General features: G+C 37.2%; 1 pseudogene; it reads left to right on the forward strand.

The window, feature by feature from the left end:
- The first annotated feature begins 446 nt into the window (after nucleotides 1-446).
- LOC142634720 (uncharacterized) overlaps nucleotides 447-15,225 on the forward strand; it is a 78,672-nt pseudogene continuing 63,893 nt past the window's right edge.

Genomic DNA, 15,225 nt, shown 5'->3' on the forward strand with positions numbered 1-15,225 from the left:
CACCCAAAAAAAAAATGGTTTGTACATCTTCTCTTTCGATGTTGTCATTTTTTGTTGGTTTTTTTTTAATAAAATTTATTTCAAGGATATGAAATTGGCTAATGAATATTGTGGGTTTTGTTCACTGTCCAAATGGGTTTTAAGGGGTTCTATTCGTTTTGGATTTGGTTATTTCAAATGGGTTCTTTTGGGTGTTGAAGATATGTTAGAATCCGGATTTGGGTGTTCAAATATGTAGATTTTGTGTATCATTTTTTTGATCTCTTTGCAAAGCCACCAAGGTTTTCTGATCAAAGCTGCCGATGAATATATTTTATTTTCAAGGGCAGTAGGGGAACGACGTCATTCCCCTTAGCTGCTTTTTTTTTTTTTAATAACAGTTTTGCTTTTTTTAATTACAAAATTGAAACTTAGAAACTGAAATGACAAAACTAAAACTTAGAGGAATGGAGACTCAGTCTTCAGCTCTGCAACCTTAGCCACCACCAAAAGAGTCATTTGCTCGGCGTTACAAGTTTCTCTGGCCTATGCTTTTGGCTGTCAACCTTGCTGTTGGAGGTTCCATTCTTTTTCATATTCATCAGCTTTGTAATTCACTATTTATCTTAATTTCCTATACATTTATGTATGTGGGTGTTTATTAGTATAAAGATTTATTAAATTTATAAAATGATGTAATCGGTTTTGAGAGATTTTAGCTTAAAAGAATGGTTTTTTAAGACTATTGATTGCTTTTCTTGATATTGTTTGTTGATGGGTATTCTGTTGTTAGGATAGGGATTATGGTTTTAGCATCATTTTATGAGGATTTCTTGATACAATCAATCATAGGGGGTAGTTTCTGATTAATGGTTTTGGAGAGAAGTGAATGTGATTAATGGAATTTTGTGTTCCAAGGTTGAGCTTGTGTGGGATTTATGATTCTTTCTAGTTGAGAAATTGTGTGAGAATACTCACACAATTTTCAGTATGAGTATTACTCTAGCCTCTATGGATTAAGATCTTAATTGTTTATGTGACATCTAATTACTAAAGCTCTTGCTCTTTGCTCCTCCTGTGTGCTAAAGAATCTAGAAACGCAATATAGGGCTAATACACTGTTCTATTTTTTTAACAAGTAAATTATATATTTATATATACTATTTGGAAATAAACATTTAATGTCTTGCGTGGGATTTATGATTCTCCTTTTCTTCTCCCCAAGCACAAAGGGGGTTTATAAAAAGCTTATTTCTAGTCCCCAAAACCCTCCCCTCCCAATTGGTTGAAGTAGAGGCAAGATCACTACTTGAATATCACGTGGTTACTTAAACTTTTAGTTTGCTACAGGTTTCGATCCATGCATGTTTATAAAAGGATGCAGATTCCTTCATTTTGCAAATCCTGGAGTTTTTTGTCTATGAAATTTCTTCTTGTTTTGTTAAAATGGTAGTAACTGCAATAGCTCAAGGCATTCTTCATTGTATTAGTAAAGCCTTATGGTTGCCTAATCAGAGTAATGTGTTTGGATATTTATCATTAATCTTATAGCCAATGACCAAGTAAAAGACTTATTTGTCTATCTTTCTAAGTCACAAACCATAATCGCAATCCTTTTCCCTCTAGCATAATCGGTATTGATTATTGTGATGTGGAAAAATACATAAACATAGTCATTACAAAAGGTGGGAGAAAAAGATACACACAAAATGCAATTCTTGCATAATTTTTAACTGGCCAGCTAAAGCTCTACTACTTGATATGATTGAAATCATATACCAGTAATCTTTGGCTTTATCCATGTCTATGATAAGGCAATGAGCAATATGTTGAATAGGCAAAGTATCAATTTCTTTGGGTGTACATGGTATCTTGCATACTGTAACAATAAGTATGTAAGAGTCATTCAAATGGCTCATTAGGAGCTTATAATAATATAGGTGAGTGGCAACATATTCTCTTTGCTCAAACTCACTCACCTGCTTAACTAATCCCTGAACAAATATTGATGGCTTTATAATTAGGCGTAAGGAGGCCCACCACTCATCTCTCTCAGACCCTACAAAAGTGGTATCTTTGTGCACTATGTACAATCTTTTTAATATATAGGACCTACATCTGATGATCATTTTTAATATCTTGTTTGTGTCTTAGTCAGGTTTGAGAAAGAAAAATTGGAGTATACAAGAAGACTTCAGGGGTAGTAAATCTGGTTTCGTTAAATTTACATGGAAGTTGATTGAGTGGTCTGATGAAGGAAATATATTATTTGCATGATATGGTCTTATATAGTTTGAGAGGTATTAATTACTAGCTTTGTGGTCAAACTTTCTCTTTTATCCACTCTCTGTTTTTGTGTAGCTTTTCTATATAAGTTGATAGTTTTTAATATACATATAAGATAGACAACTGTATTTTCATTTTGCTTTGCCCTAAAGTAGTGAAAGAATGCACACAATGTTCTTGTTCTTGTTTAACTTGGTCAAAAAAGAAATTGTTGTTACTGCATTTGTTGATGGAGGCAGTAGTGGTCTTCGTTTAAGGATATAGCAGGCGTGCTATAATGTGGAGCTATTGTCATTCAAGCTTCAGCAAGATGCTAGGACTCTCACATGAAACCTTTTACCTATTGGATCATTTAAGCCTTTTTAATTCTATCTTACATCTTGTTAACATAATATTATGTTTCTTCTATCTTGGCGGAAAATTTTTATTTAATTTTTGATGTTTGGTATGGTGGAAAAGGCAGGCTAGGTCTTTTACATGGGAACTCCCACCAACTGGATCATTTAAGTTTTCTGAATTTTATCTTACAGCCGACATTATATTAAGTACCTTTTTTATGGGTGGAAAACGTTTTCTACATTTTCCAACGTTTGGAATAATATGGTTCTCGTCTTTAAAGCTTCAACTGAAGGTTGCTAAGGCTCTTACATGGACCCTTTTACCTATTAGATTGTTTAAGCTTTTTGAATTATATTGTATAGTTCGTTGACATAATGTTATGTTTCATTTATTTTGATAGAAACTACAAATATAGACTTTTACACATAGATTTCTTATAGAAATATCACAATTGGAGTTTAACCTAAGTATTAATTTTGTCTTTGAATTTTTGATTTCAACAATCAACACCTTGTACATTAGGTTTGTAAGAAATGAAAACATTTGATAGTGTTTTTTTTTAGGCTTTAATTGAAAATACTAATAACAAGTAGGCCCAATTTCTATTTTGTTCTTGTATAGTCTAATTTCTTTAAGATCTCAACATATGGGATTTGATGCAGACATTTTACTGATAGGTTTGATTTTCCAGATTGGTTAAATTGCTGGAGGATATCATTGTCACGTCCCAGTTAGTCCAAAAGAAAGAAAAAAAAAAGAAGTCAGAATTTTTAAGTGTCCCACATGCTCCCACCTACCCACAATTCTCCACCACTCATTTCACACTATCCCTTTTCTCTCTTTTGGCCGGTCAACAAGGGTCCTCTACTCTTTGTTTTCTTTTTCATCTTCTCACAAAGACAAACACTCATCTCACTCTCCCTTACACTCTCCCACCGATACCTCCATGCCACCATCTCCACCATCATTTTTCCGGCAATGTCACCGGAAAATCCTTAGGAATCTCTAAGCACCTTCATCATTTTATTTGAGGTAAAAATTTCTAATCTTTTGGTGGGTTTTACACTTTTTCTTGAGGATAATTTTTATCTAAGCTTTGATAATGATACCCATGTGATTTATGAGCATTGAAAGTGATATTTATGTGTTTTTATGTATGGGTTTTGTATTGGTGGAATTTTTGATGAGTGGGGATATATATTTTGTGCTAAAATGGCTATTCAAGGTTTATGTATGGTGGAAAAATTTAGGAGTTTTAAGATATAATGTATGATGGTTGGTAAATTTAATTTTGCCATTATCATTGGGTTTATTTGGAGTTAGTGAAATTCTAAATTTCTTGTCTTGGAAGATATGTTGATTTTTGCTTTCATGGATCTTTTAATGATGTAGTGTAAATCTTATGAAAACTAGTCATAATGTTGGAGATATTATGAAATGGGTTAACTTTATAAATTGGAGTTGATACCTTGTGAATAAATTTGTTGAGAAACTTTGGGAATGATATATATTATTATTGATGAGGTTAAATAGTAGGCTTGCCTAATTAAGTGTTTATTTTGCAAATCCTAAATTTTGGTTAGATAGAATTTCAAGTTTTAGACTTATTGTGATAGGTTTACATGATATTGTTTAGGTTCTAGCTAATCTCCTTGTAGCTTGGAGAGTTAGGCTTTTGTGGTTGCGAGGTAAGTAGCTTCTTAATGGGATATTTTTGGGAAATTACCATATTTCACAAATGATGTTTTTGGGTCAAACACATTTTGGAAAATTATATATGGATATATGTTTTCTTAAAATTGTCCTATTGTGACCCTATTACATATTATTATATATAAAAATGCATCATATTTGGTATTGCATTTGGGGAAATGCATGAATTGTTGATATGGAAAAATGAGCATCTTTTATTTAATATTTGATAAGTAAATTATGGATTCTATGGTATAATAGAAAATTTAAAGATGCTTATCTTGTCTTAGTACTTGAGAAATTGATAGAAAATCTTTTTGGCAAGAATGATGTTGAAAACCTTACAAACTTTGTGGAAGTAGATTATTTAAGGTTTTTCTGAAACTACTTGGATATAAACTGTGTTTCAAAGTAATGTAACTTGTGAGCATTATGTAGTTTTAACACCATGCCATGTGTGATTTTCCGGTGATCACCCTATTTGGTTTTCGTAGTCTTTATGACAACAGAATCAAATCTAGGTCAGTGCTCTTTCATTTTGGATGACGCGTTCTTCCCTGCTGTCCATGGAGGGGAGAGGTTCCTTAATTGTGTGTGGGTGAGGCTGCTATCCATGGGGCCAAGAGACCACATGCAAGAGAGGGCCTATTTGACGCGCTCTCTCTACTGCTCATGGGGGGAGAGAAAAACCTTGAGGGTATGGGTGAGGCCGCTGTCCATGGGCCTAAGAGTCTGCATACCAGAGAGGACAATATCATGCCAGTTGTGAATGGGTGGATCTCCTGACCGGTATATATGGTAGTGTGGTATATTATTGTGATAATTTATCTTATGTTAGACATTATGGCTTTGGAATTTATATTGTTAGTGCTCACAGATTATAGTATATTGCTTCAAGGTAGTTACTTAGAGAAATTTGGTATTTTACTATTTAACCATTCTTGTCATATTATTATTATTGATGATAAAACTTGCATTTCCCTCACCCCATTAATTATGCTACTTACTGGGCCCTGTCTCATTCCATTATTTTTTATAAACTTTTCATAGTAGGCAACAATATTTTGAGACATCTTTTGGTAGCTAATAGTAGTTAGACTAACTACTGATGGAGGCTGAACTTTTGTAATGGAGCTATTTGATGATGTACATTTAGAATAGGCTTGACTCATTCTTTTGTATATTATAGTGGTTGTGACTATATTCCCTTTGATGGGACAAGCTGTTGATATGTAATTATTATTCAGACCTCTATTCTTTTGTGGCCAATGATTTTTGTAATTAATTCTTAGAGCTCTGACTTACTTTGAGAGTATATTCAATGGAATTATTAAGATAATTCTTAATGTCGATACTTGATAGGATTTATGTGGATTGAATTGTCAAAAAGTAAAAATTTATAGGTACTTGAGATGTCTTTCTCACGCTTTGAACCCTTTGGGGTTTGGGGCGTGACAATCATAGATGGCAGCCGAATACTGATCTTCATGAATACCAAGGAAGGATGTGATCAGGTCACCCAGCAACTTTGCATGGATGGTTGGCAAGCTCTTTCAATTAATGGAGATAAAAGTCAAGCAGAAAGGGATTGGGTCCTCTCAGAGTTTAAAGCTGGCAGGAGTCCTATTATGACTGCAACAGATGTTGCAGCTTGTGGTTTGGGAATGGAGATAAAACTTTAATGCTTGTTCAAAGGCTTGATAGAAGTTCATTTTTAGTACAGGAAATTGTGTTGGTAAACAATAACTAATAGCACTCATCATCATCAATATCAACTCATTTTGGAAAGAAATAATTATCTAGATATTCTCGTTGTCACTATTTTAAGTCTTCTTTTAATTTTATCAATTTTATAGAGAACTTTTTTAGTATTGATCATGCTTTTCATTGATTAAATAGATGCGAGCCATTTCACTCAGCTCTTTGCTGCATATGTTGGAGATCTACCTTTATTTCCTATTTGCACTCATATATTATATTTTCTATTCTGATGCTGCTACTTGGTCATTTTGAAAAATTCATGTTTTTAGTTATTGCTTTGCTATATTTAGTGGTCTCTAATTGTCTCTTGAACATCTTTTTTTTTATCTAAGTTGTTATTTGTCACGTGGATTTTGCTTGCATGTCTATTGAGCCACTTGTTTTCATGTCTATGAATATTGCCCTTGAACACTTATTTTCAGCTACAGCAACACTTGTGCATGCAGAAATGTATTAAGGACTTAAGGTCATAGGTTCTCTGATCTAAATAAGATTCTGATGTGAGAGGTTGTTATCCTACTGCATTTCTTATGACTTGTGATGTGCTTTGGTTTTGGGGCAGATGTGAAGGACGTGAATTATGTGATCAATTATGACTTCTAGGAGTATATTCACTGCATTGGTTGAACTAGAAGGGCTAGGGCAAAAGGAACTGCATTAACTTTCTTCACAGCTGGAAACACCATATTTGCTAAGGAACTCATCTGCATACTTGAAGAAGCTGGATAGAAGGTCAGTCCTGAATTAGCTACAGTGGGGCATGGTGCACCTCCTCCCCCTTAGATTAGTTTTGACTAGTTTGAATACTCTTAGGTGGTGTTTATATGCATGAGTGTGTGTACTTGGTTACTGAAATAAATTGTTTCAGTGAATATCAATCAATTAGGTCATGGGGGTTTTTGAGATTGTGGGATTGGTTATGGTGGTGGTCGCACGTTGTATTTTGCGGGAACATTAGCATGTATGATTAGAAAATAGGAGTTAAAATGTCTTTTCTTCTTTCAACTTTAATTTATGTTGATTTTTTGTTCAATTACGTAGAGGACTAACTATAGTTAGTGGTGGACTATGTAAGATAAAACATCTGTTTATATCATAAAGGTTTTGAGGAAGATGATAAACAATTGTATTTTCATTTTGCTTTGCCCTAAAGTAGTGAAAGTATGTGCAAAATGTTCTTGTCCTCAATTAACTTGGCCAAAATAGAAATTTTTGTGGCTGCTTTTGTCCTTATTTAGTGGGGATAAATACATATTTCTAGTTTTATATGTAGATGAAATTTTACTTGCAATTAGTGATTTTAGTTTGCTAAATGAGAGAAAATAGTCTCTCTCAATATTCTGAGATGAAGGATTTTGGACAACCTTTTTGTGTCATTAGCATTGCCATTTCTGAGATAGATCACAAAGAAAGTTAGGATTGTCTCAAAAGGCCTACATTGAAAGACTACTATTCATGGGTCTCATTGCACTTTTTGGTACAATTCATAAGCCTCATTGTACTATTTTAGCTAACTAATAGCTTTATTTACAGTACTTTCTGCAAAAACTTTTCAATTTCAACTAATAAGTTGTTCCCAAATGGACTCAAATTATAAATATAAAGATGGTTTTATTCGTGGGTGAGATATGAAGGGGTACTCAAATGGCTAATAAGTAGTCTATTCATGAAGAATTAATGGCTCATAAAATACTCACAGAGGGAGTACCATACATTGTAATACATGGAAGTACTTGTTAAGAGTATTACTACCATGATTTATGTATTGGATTGTTTATTTGAGTGAGAGCATTTCACAACAAGATGGCATAGGTAATATCTTTATATTAGTATGACTATCACTCATCAAGTTATTTAAATGTCATGTGGGCCAAATGGGAGAATGTAAGATTATCTCTATTAGGAGGCTTATGGTCCGCATAAAATTAACTCTAATTGATTAATTATAATATACATAGATTTATTTTAGAGTGATAGATAAAGACCCATCTTTTTGGAGTGTATTTGTTAACATCACTTAAAATGTCACTTAGTGAATAGATGTTATTTAGTCAATAAACACTTTAAAGTAACTCTTAATTAAACTTTTTGATGGTAACTTTTCGAAGGAAGGAATATATATTAAAGAGAACAAACATTAAATTGGAAGAGTCCCTATAATAGCCTTCAGAAGTCTGTGTTTTCTATCAAAGAGTTTTTAAGGCATTGGCCACAGACTAGAAAAATTCATTCACAAATCATTCTTTTGCAATGTGATTTTCTGTACAAATCATTTGAACAACATGACTAGAGGTATTTTATTTTTCTTCAACTGTTTTAGATTTCTTACATCCAATTGATGCTTACAGTCATTGTGTTGGGAGGTGTTGGTCATTCTAATCTTTTTGTTATTTGCTTTAATTGTGGGTAAATATGCAAGATGGGTTTTGATTTTGTGTGATTTTGTAAATTAATTTGAGTGGAATTAATTATGTACCATCTTCCAAGAGAGGATTAGATTTAGCTTCTCATCTCTTCATTTTCAATCTTAATTTTATGTAAAATGTATTAGTAGAATTCTCAACGACTGTCAATCTTTTCAACTAAAAATTCTATACTTTGACTCAGTCATTGAAATGCTTTTTTGAATTCGCCATCATAATGGTTGTGTTAGGCATAGTAGTGAGCTAGGTAATTAGAGTTATGGATTCAAAAATTTATTATTTTGTAATTATAAATTAACTAATTATGTTTTGTTACTTCTATCTTCTTAATGTAAAAAGAGGAGAAATTTCACTCGATTTTTTTTTTTTGAAAAATTTCAATTAATATTATTAAGTTATAGTTCGGCATTGTGGTCTTTCATAAACAGCCCAGTTAAAACAATTTCAAGAGCAGTAGCACCCATAGAAACCCAACGAGTTTTCTTCACCATCAGCAATGGAGATTCAGTCTTCAGCTCAGCCACCACAAAAAGAGTCATTTTCTTGGCGTTACAAGTTTCTCTGGCCTATGTTTTTGGCTGTCAAACTTGCTGTTGGAGCCTTGGTGGTCGCATTCTTTTTTTTTATTCCTCAGCTTTGTAATTCAGTATTTATCTTAATTTCCTATATGTTTATGTATGTGGGTGTTTATTAGTATACAAAGTGATCAAATTTATAAAATGATGCAATAGGTTTTGAGAGATTTCAGCTTAAAAGAAAGGTTTTTTAAGATTATTGATTGCTTTTCTTGACATTGTCTGTTGATGGGTATTCTGTTGTTAGGATAGGGGTTATGATTTTAGCATCATTTTCTGAGGATTCCTTGATACAATCATAGGGGGTCGTTTCTGATTAATGGTTTTGGAGAGATGTGAATGCGATAAATGGAATTTGGTGTTTCAAGGTTGAGCTTGTGTGGATTTATGATTCTCCTTAGCAAAGAAATTGTGTGAGAATACGTTGACTATAGCCTCTATGGATTTAGATCTTAATTGGTTATGTGACATCTAATTACTAAAGTTCTTGCTCTTTGCTCCTCCTGTGCACTAAAAAATCTAGAAACGCAATATAGGGTTAATACACTATTCTATTTTTTTGATAAGTAAATTATATATTTATATATACTGTTCGGAAATAAACATTTTGTCTTGTATGGGATTTATGATTCTCCTTTTCTTCTACCCAAGCACAAAGTGGGTTTATAAAAAGCTTATTTCTGGTCCCCAAAACCCTTGGTTCCCTCCCAGTTAGTTGAAGTAGAGGCAAGATCACTATACTTGAATACCATGTGGTTACTTAAACTTTTAATTCAGTACAGCTTTTGATCCATGAAATGTTTATAAAAGGATGCATATTCTTTCATTTTGGAAATCTGGGAATTTGTTGTTGATGAAATTTCTTCTTGTTTTATTAAAATGGTAGTAACTGCAATAGCTCAAGGCATTGTTCACTGTATTAGTATAGCCTTCGGGTCAGAGTGATGTTTTTGGCTATTTATCATGAAATACGGCCAACGATCAAGTAAAATACTTGTTTGTATATCATTCTAAGTGACAAACAATAGTTACGAATGATGATCCTTTTTACTCTAGCATAATCGGTATGGATTATTGTTATGTGAGAAAATACATCAGTATAATCATTACAAAAGGTGGGAGAAAGAGACACAAAATGCAATTCTTGCATAATTTTTAACTGGTTGGCTAAAGCTATACTACTTGATGTGAAGTTGCGGGAATCAATTCCAGAGGATCAGCAGCGCAAACTTTTCAAGTGGATATTGGAAGAGAAAAGGAACATCAAACCAAAAGATCCTGAAGAAAAGAAGCACATTGATGAAGGGAAAGCCGCTATGAAATAGTTTATTCGAGCGAAACCTATCCCTAGTATCTAATTATTTAACACTTGTTCTCAAATTTAGAGATTACTATAAATGAATATTTTCTTTCATTTTACATGGAAGTTAAGTTTATCCTTATGTCAAATCTCTTCAAAGTTCTTTAAAACATTGTTGTTCAATGCAAACGATAATGTTAAAAATAGTCAGCAAAATATACCACCAAGTGGCAACTGGATACACTTGCTTTGCTAATTGAAGAGCAGATGACTCCTTTCTCTTTTGCATGTAACAAATATTGCATCATAAGATATTCTGTTTTAGGTGAGGACTCAAGGGGATCATATTCATAGAGGGTAGGGTCATAACTTAGCCCAAATCACTAAAATTGATGGCTAAGCCATCAGCCCTCAACTAAAAGATAACAACTGAAAATGATAATAACAAATAGCTATCTTCTTCATTGTTTTCAATGACCATAGGATACAATTGCTGACCATTACCTTTATCAAATAGCCCAGCCAAGCCCACAATAGTTACTACTATTATGTTTATGTTGGTGGGCTGGACTGGGATTAGTTTACTATCCTCTTTCAAACCAGCCCTTGTGATGTACCACTCACATCGACGAGATCTAAAAGCCTTTGGAATCCTAGCTTAAAGTAAAATACTAAAATGATGTACTATTTGTAAGTGCACAATTACACCTGGCCCCAAGAACAGTTACGGGCTCAGGCCCAATGAGCCTTAAACAATATGAATTTGTAAAATGTGGGCTTGAAACCCAGGTTAGAAGTGTGTGAGGATTAAATGACAAGCCAAAGATTGCAAATACTCAAAAACAACGGGGAATATTGTAAATCAACCTCCTCGGACGAAGCCAAGGGTTGTTCTTATATTATCTCTTTTTCTTTATTCTTTTCCTTTTTGATTACAAAGTCCTTTCCTCCCCTTTGTTTCAGTTCTAGGTCCCTCCTTAAATACTCTTTTTTTGATACTTTATACATGTGTTGCCCCAACTCCCCCTTAGCCTAGATATTTCTTTTCTCAGTGCCTTTGAATAGTAACCAGAAGTTTCCCTTCCACTGTTCAGGTATCACTTCCCCATTAATGCGGCTAGGGTGGTAGGTGCAGAGTCTTTAATGTGGAGGTGGCAGCCTTTATCTTTGGTATTTCTCTAATATCGGGGCTTCCAGGACATTCAAGGGTTCGCCCCTTTTAACCAATAGTCTTGACTGTGTCATTCCCTAACCTTTACCATGAAGCCCGGGTTCTCCGGTATCCGTCCGAGGAGAAGTTCACCCTCGGCTGGATCCTCGGATCCTCGGCGTATGGGCCGACCCATAGTACTAACAATTCTAAACCCAGGAGCAGGTCGGCCTTCTTAACACGGCCCAAAAGGCCCACAATCCCATCAGGATCTTTTTACCCCCCTACAATAGCCCCTCAAAACTCTAATTTTCAACGTCCGAGGAGAAAAATAGGGTTTTGATCCGACGAGAACCCACTCCACACATTTTGTGAATGATTGCACGTGTGGAAGTCGTTTCGCGTTCCAGGAGATGCCACCTGGCGGTTTTATTTTCAAAAACGCGCGCATTCATTACTGTAAGTTGCACTTTGTCCCCCACGTTCAATGGTGAGATGAGCATCCAACGGTCCTTATCATTCCACGAAAATTTGGGCGGGACGAACATAATTTCGAGGCCGCTTTTCCGCACATCGTGACGCTTCGGGAAATCGCGCCTTCATTTAATTCCCCAGGGGCTAATCCCATCAAAACATCAGCAATCATACTTTACCTGCAGAAAACCGTGGAAACTTGCACACCTTCAACTTTGTAAGTTCTTACTCTTTCTATTCTTAACCTTTTCTTCTCGGCCCTTGTCCTCGGCTGACCCTAAAAACGTTCTCCCTCTTAGAGTTTAATCTTTCGTTCCTCTGTAATGGGAAGATTCAAGTGTCTAGTTGATACCGTCGCCGGGATGGAAGGCTTTAGGGCCAAATATCACATTCCCGGTGATGTAGGGTTAAAATACTGTCCGGCAGAAGCCGTGGCCGGTTCTAAGAAAGAGGGAGAGGTTATCATCCCAATGATAGCCTTTATAGAGCGTGGGATGACCCTCCCAATGAGACCTGTAACTAGGGAATACCTTCGCAACCATCGGTTGTGTCCCGACCAGTGCCTCCCAAACGTTTTTAGAGTTTTGGGTAGTGTCGATGCTCTGAACGAGCAAATGGGTTTGAACCTCACCTGGCACGATGTCGTTTTTCTATAGGAATCCCACAAACTTTCCAATGTAGGTTACTACATTAAATCTCGCTCCAATGTCGTTAGGCTAATCTCCTGTCTGCCCAAATCCAACAAAGGCATGAAGGACGACTTCCTGATCGTCTCTGGGAACTGGCACGACGGCCTCCACTGTCCAGTGGAGTGGGGGGTCCCAGGTGCGATGCCATAGGATTAATCTCCCCACAACACAACTTCCTCTAACACACACAAAAATGCGTATTCGTATTTACTTAAGCTTATTACATATCTGTGTGAATCTAACCAGGCTTGTTTGTTTTGACATCTCCTTTGCAGATAAACAACACGTGCGCCCTCGTTTGAGTCATTGTAACGTCGCAGACCTAAACTGAGTACTGCGCTCTGAGGTGTTCATTAGTGAAGACCTACAACTTAGGGCCGCCCATCTGATCCTAGGGTACAAGCCTATCTCCTCGGACTTCCAGGAGATAGAAAACGCCATAATCGCAGGTGACCGAAGACGGAGGAGAATAAACGTAGCCCGGCCCAACTTTTTAGACGACCGCGATCTCCCCGACGCCCCTCACACCGTGTTGCACAACCAGCCCATAGCGGCAGTTCCCCTCGCCATACATTCTCAGGGCATTGCCATCCCAGAGGAGCGAGTGTCCTCTTCCAACACTTTGGACGAGGAGATAGAACAATTTCAGTTCGAGGGCTCTCCACGTCCCCGCGGAAACCCATTTGTTATCCTCTCCGACGAGGAGGAAGAAGAAGAAGCCCAGGCCTCAGGGATTGAAGGTCTAGTGATAGCGCGTCCAGACGATAGTTCAATCGAAGAAGAAATGGACACGCTTAAGGATCTCATGTCCGACAGAGGTGCCCGGGTGGCAAAGAAGAGCACAAGGGGGTCCCAAGCTCATCCTGCCTTGCCACCACCTCCTCCTCCTCCTCCAGCCGACACTAAACCTCCCACCGACGATCCTAAGAAGAAGAGAAAGGTGGATGCCGAGGTGGCTGGTGGGGAGAAGGCAAAGAAAATAAAGCAGCAACCACCGCTGGCCCAGCAGCAGAAGCCAGACAAAGGCAAAGGGCGCGCCCGCTCGGTTGAGAGTGGGGAGATCAGAGAAGTGGCTGAGGTGCGACAAGCGCCAACCGTCTGGTCTCCTGACTTGAGACTGGACGGCGCCCCTATTCCCTGCCACTCCAGCATCAGAGCAGTGCAACAAGGGCATGCCCACCACGTAGCCGAGGTGCTGGAGCGGTCTCTTCTGCTGCCCAAGGACATGGAGTCTTTGGAGAAGATGGGTCATCCGCAGCTATTCCTCTCGTTAAAAAGGGGTTTAGCTCTGGTAAGCTCCAATTGTACACTTTTACTTTCTACATTTATTTATAAGCATTTCATTGCATGTAACCTTCTTAACCCTTTTTCAGTCCATCCAAGAAGTTTTTGCGGCCAAGAAGTTCGTGGAGGACTCTCGAAAGCGTGCTGGGATGGAGCAGGAGTTGAGGCAAGAAGCAGAGAAGTCTCTGGGCCAGGCCCTGGCAGAGAAAGGAAGGCTCACTTCACAGCTGGCCGATCTGAAGAGAGAGAGAGACGGCGACAAGGCCAGCTTGAAGACAATGGAGAGTCAGGTGGAGGCACAGCGTAAGCTCCTCTGTCAAAAGGAGGACGAGGTTGCCTAAATCCAACAGGCACGCTCCGATCTTGAAAAGGAGCTTGCGCTGGCTAAAGAGGAAGCTCACGCCCACAAGCGCGCCATGGATGCCGCGAAGAAGGCCAGTTACCAAGAGGGGGTCATCAAAACCCAAGAGGAGCTGACAGAAGCTTTCGCGGCCTTGTGCCGTGAATACTGTCAGCAAGTCTGGAGGGAAGCCATGAATATGGCAGGGGTTCCTTAAGTTTCTGAATTGAGGAAGCCCAAAAATATTTGGCTTCCCCTAGACATTCAAGAAATTGAAGACCCTCCTGCCCCTGCCTCTCCCACTCTTCCTCCGGTGGTTCAAGAGCTTGCTCCTACTCCTACAGAACTTGAAGGTTCCCATAAAGAGGAAGACAAGCGTGATGATGCCGAGAAGGAGGAGACCCCAAGCCTGGAGCCCCTCATGCCTTCAACAAACAAAGGGAAACCAGCCTTATCAACCTTTGAAATGGATTTGAAGAATACTGAGGATGGCAGCAGCTCCCATCAAGCTCCCCTTCCCTAGCTTAGGGTCCAGTCTATGAATTTTTATATCTCTCTTCTTTGTATATGCTTAATGAAAAAACGCCTTCATTATTACTGCCTTTGCTTTACGTTATTTTCTTTATGTTTGCCATGAAAGTTCATAATAACAAGTAGTTACAGGGAATATCACTCCACCATGCAAACCATTATGACTTCAAAAATTATCATATAACTTTAGATATTAAAGAGTGTCACCGTGTAAATAACTCACATAAAGATCAAACTTTTATAACCTGAACAGATTCGACACTTCAAAAATAAAGAACCGAAGATCCAATTTTAACAAATGAAGAAATAATAATTTCCTTAACATGTGTGACAAGGGCAAGGACACCAACAAGATTTTGTGATCCGAGGACTGTACTTGGACAAGTTCTTGTTTGGTTATTG

Source organism: Castanea sativa, chromosome 5 (genome assembly GCF_040712315.1).
Source record: "Castanea sativa cultivar Marrone di Chiusa Pesio chromosome 5, ASM4071231v1".
Lineage (NCBI taxonomy): Eukaryota > Viridiplantae > Streptophyta > Magnoliopsida > Fagales > Fagaceae > Castanea > Castanea sativa.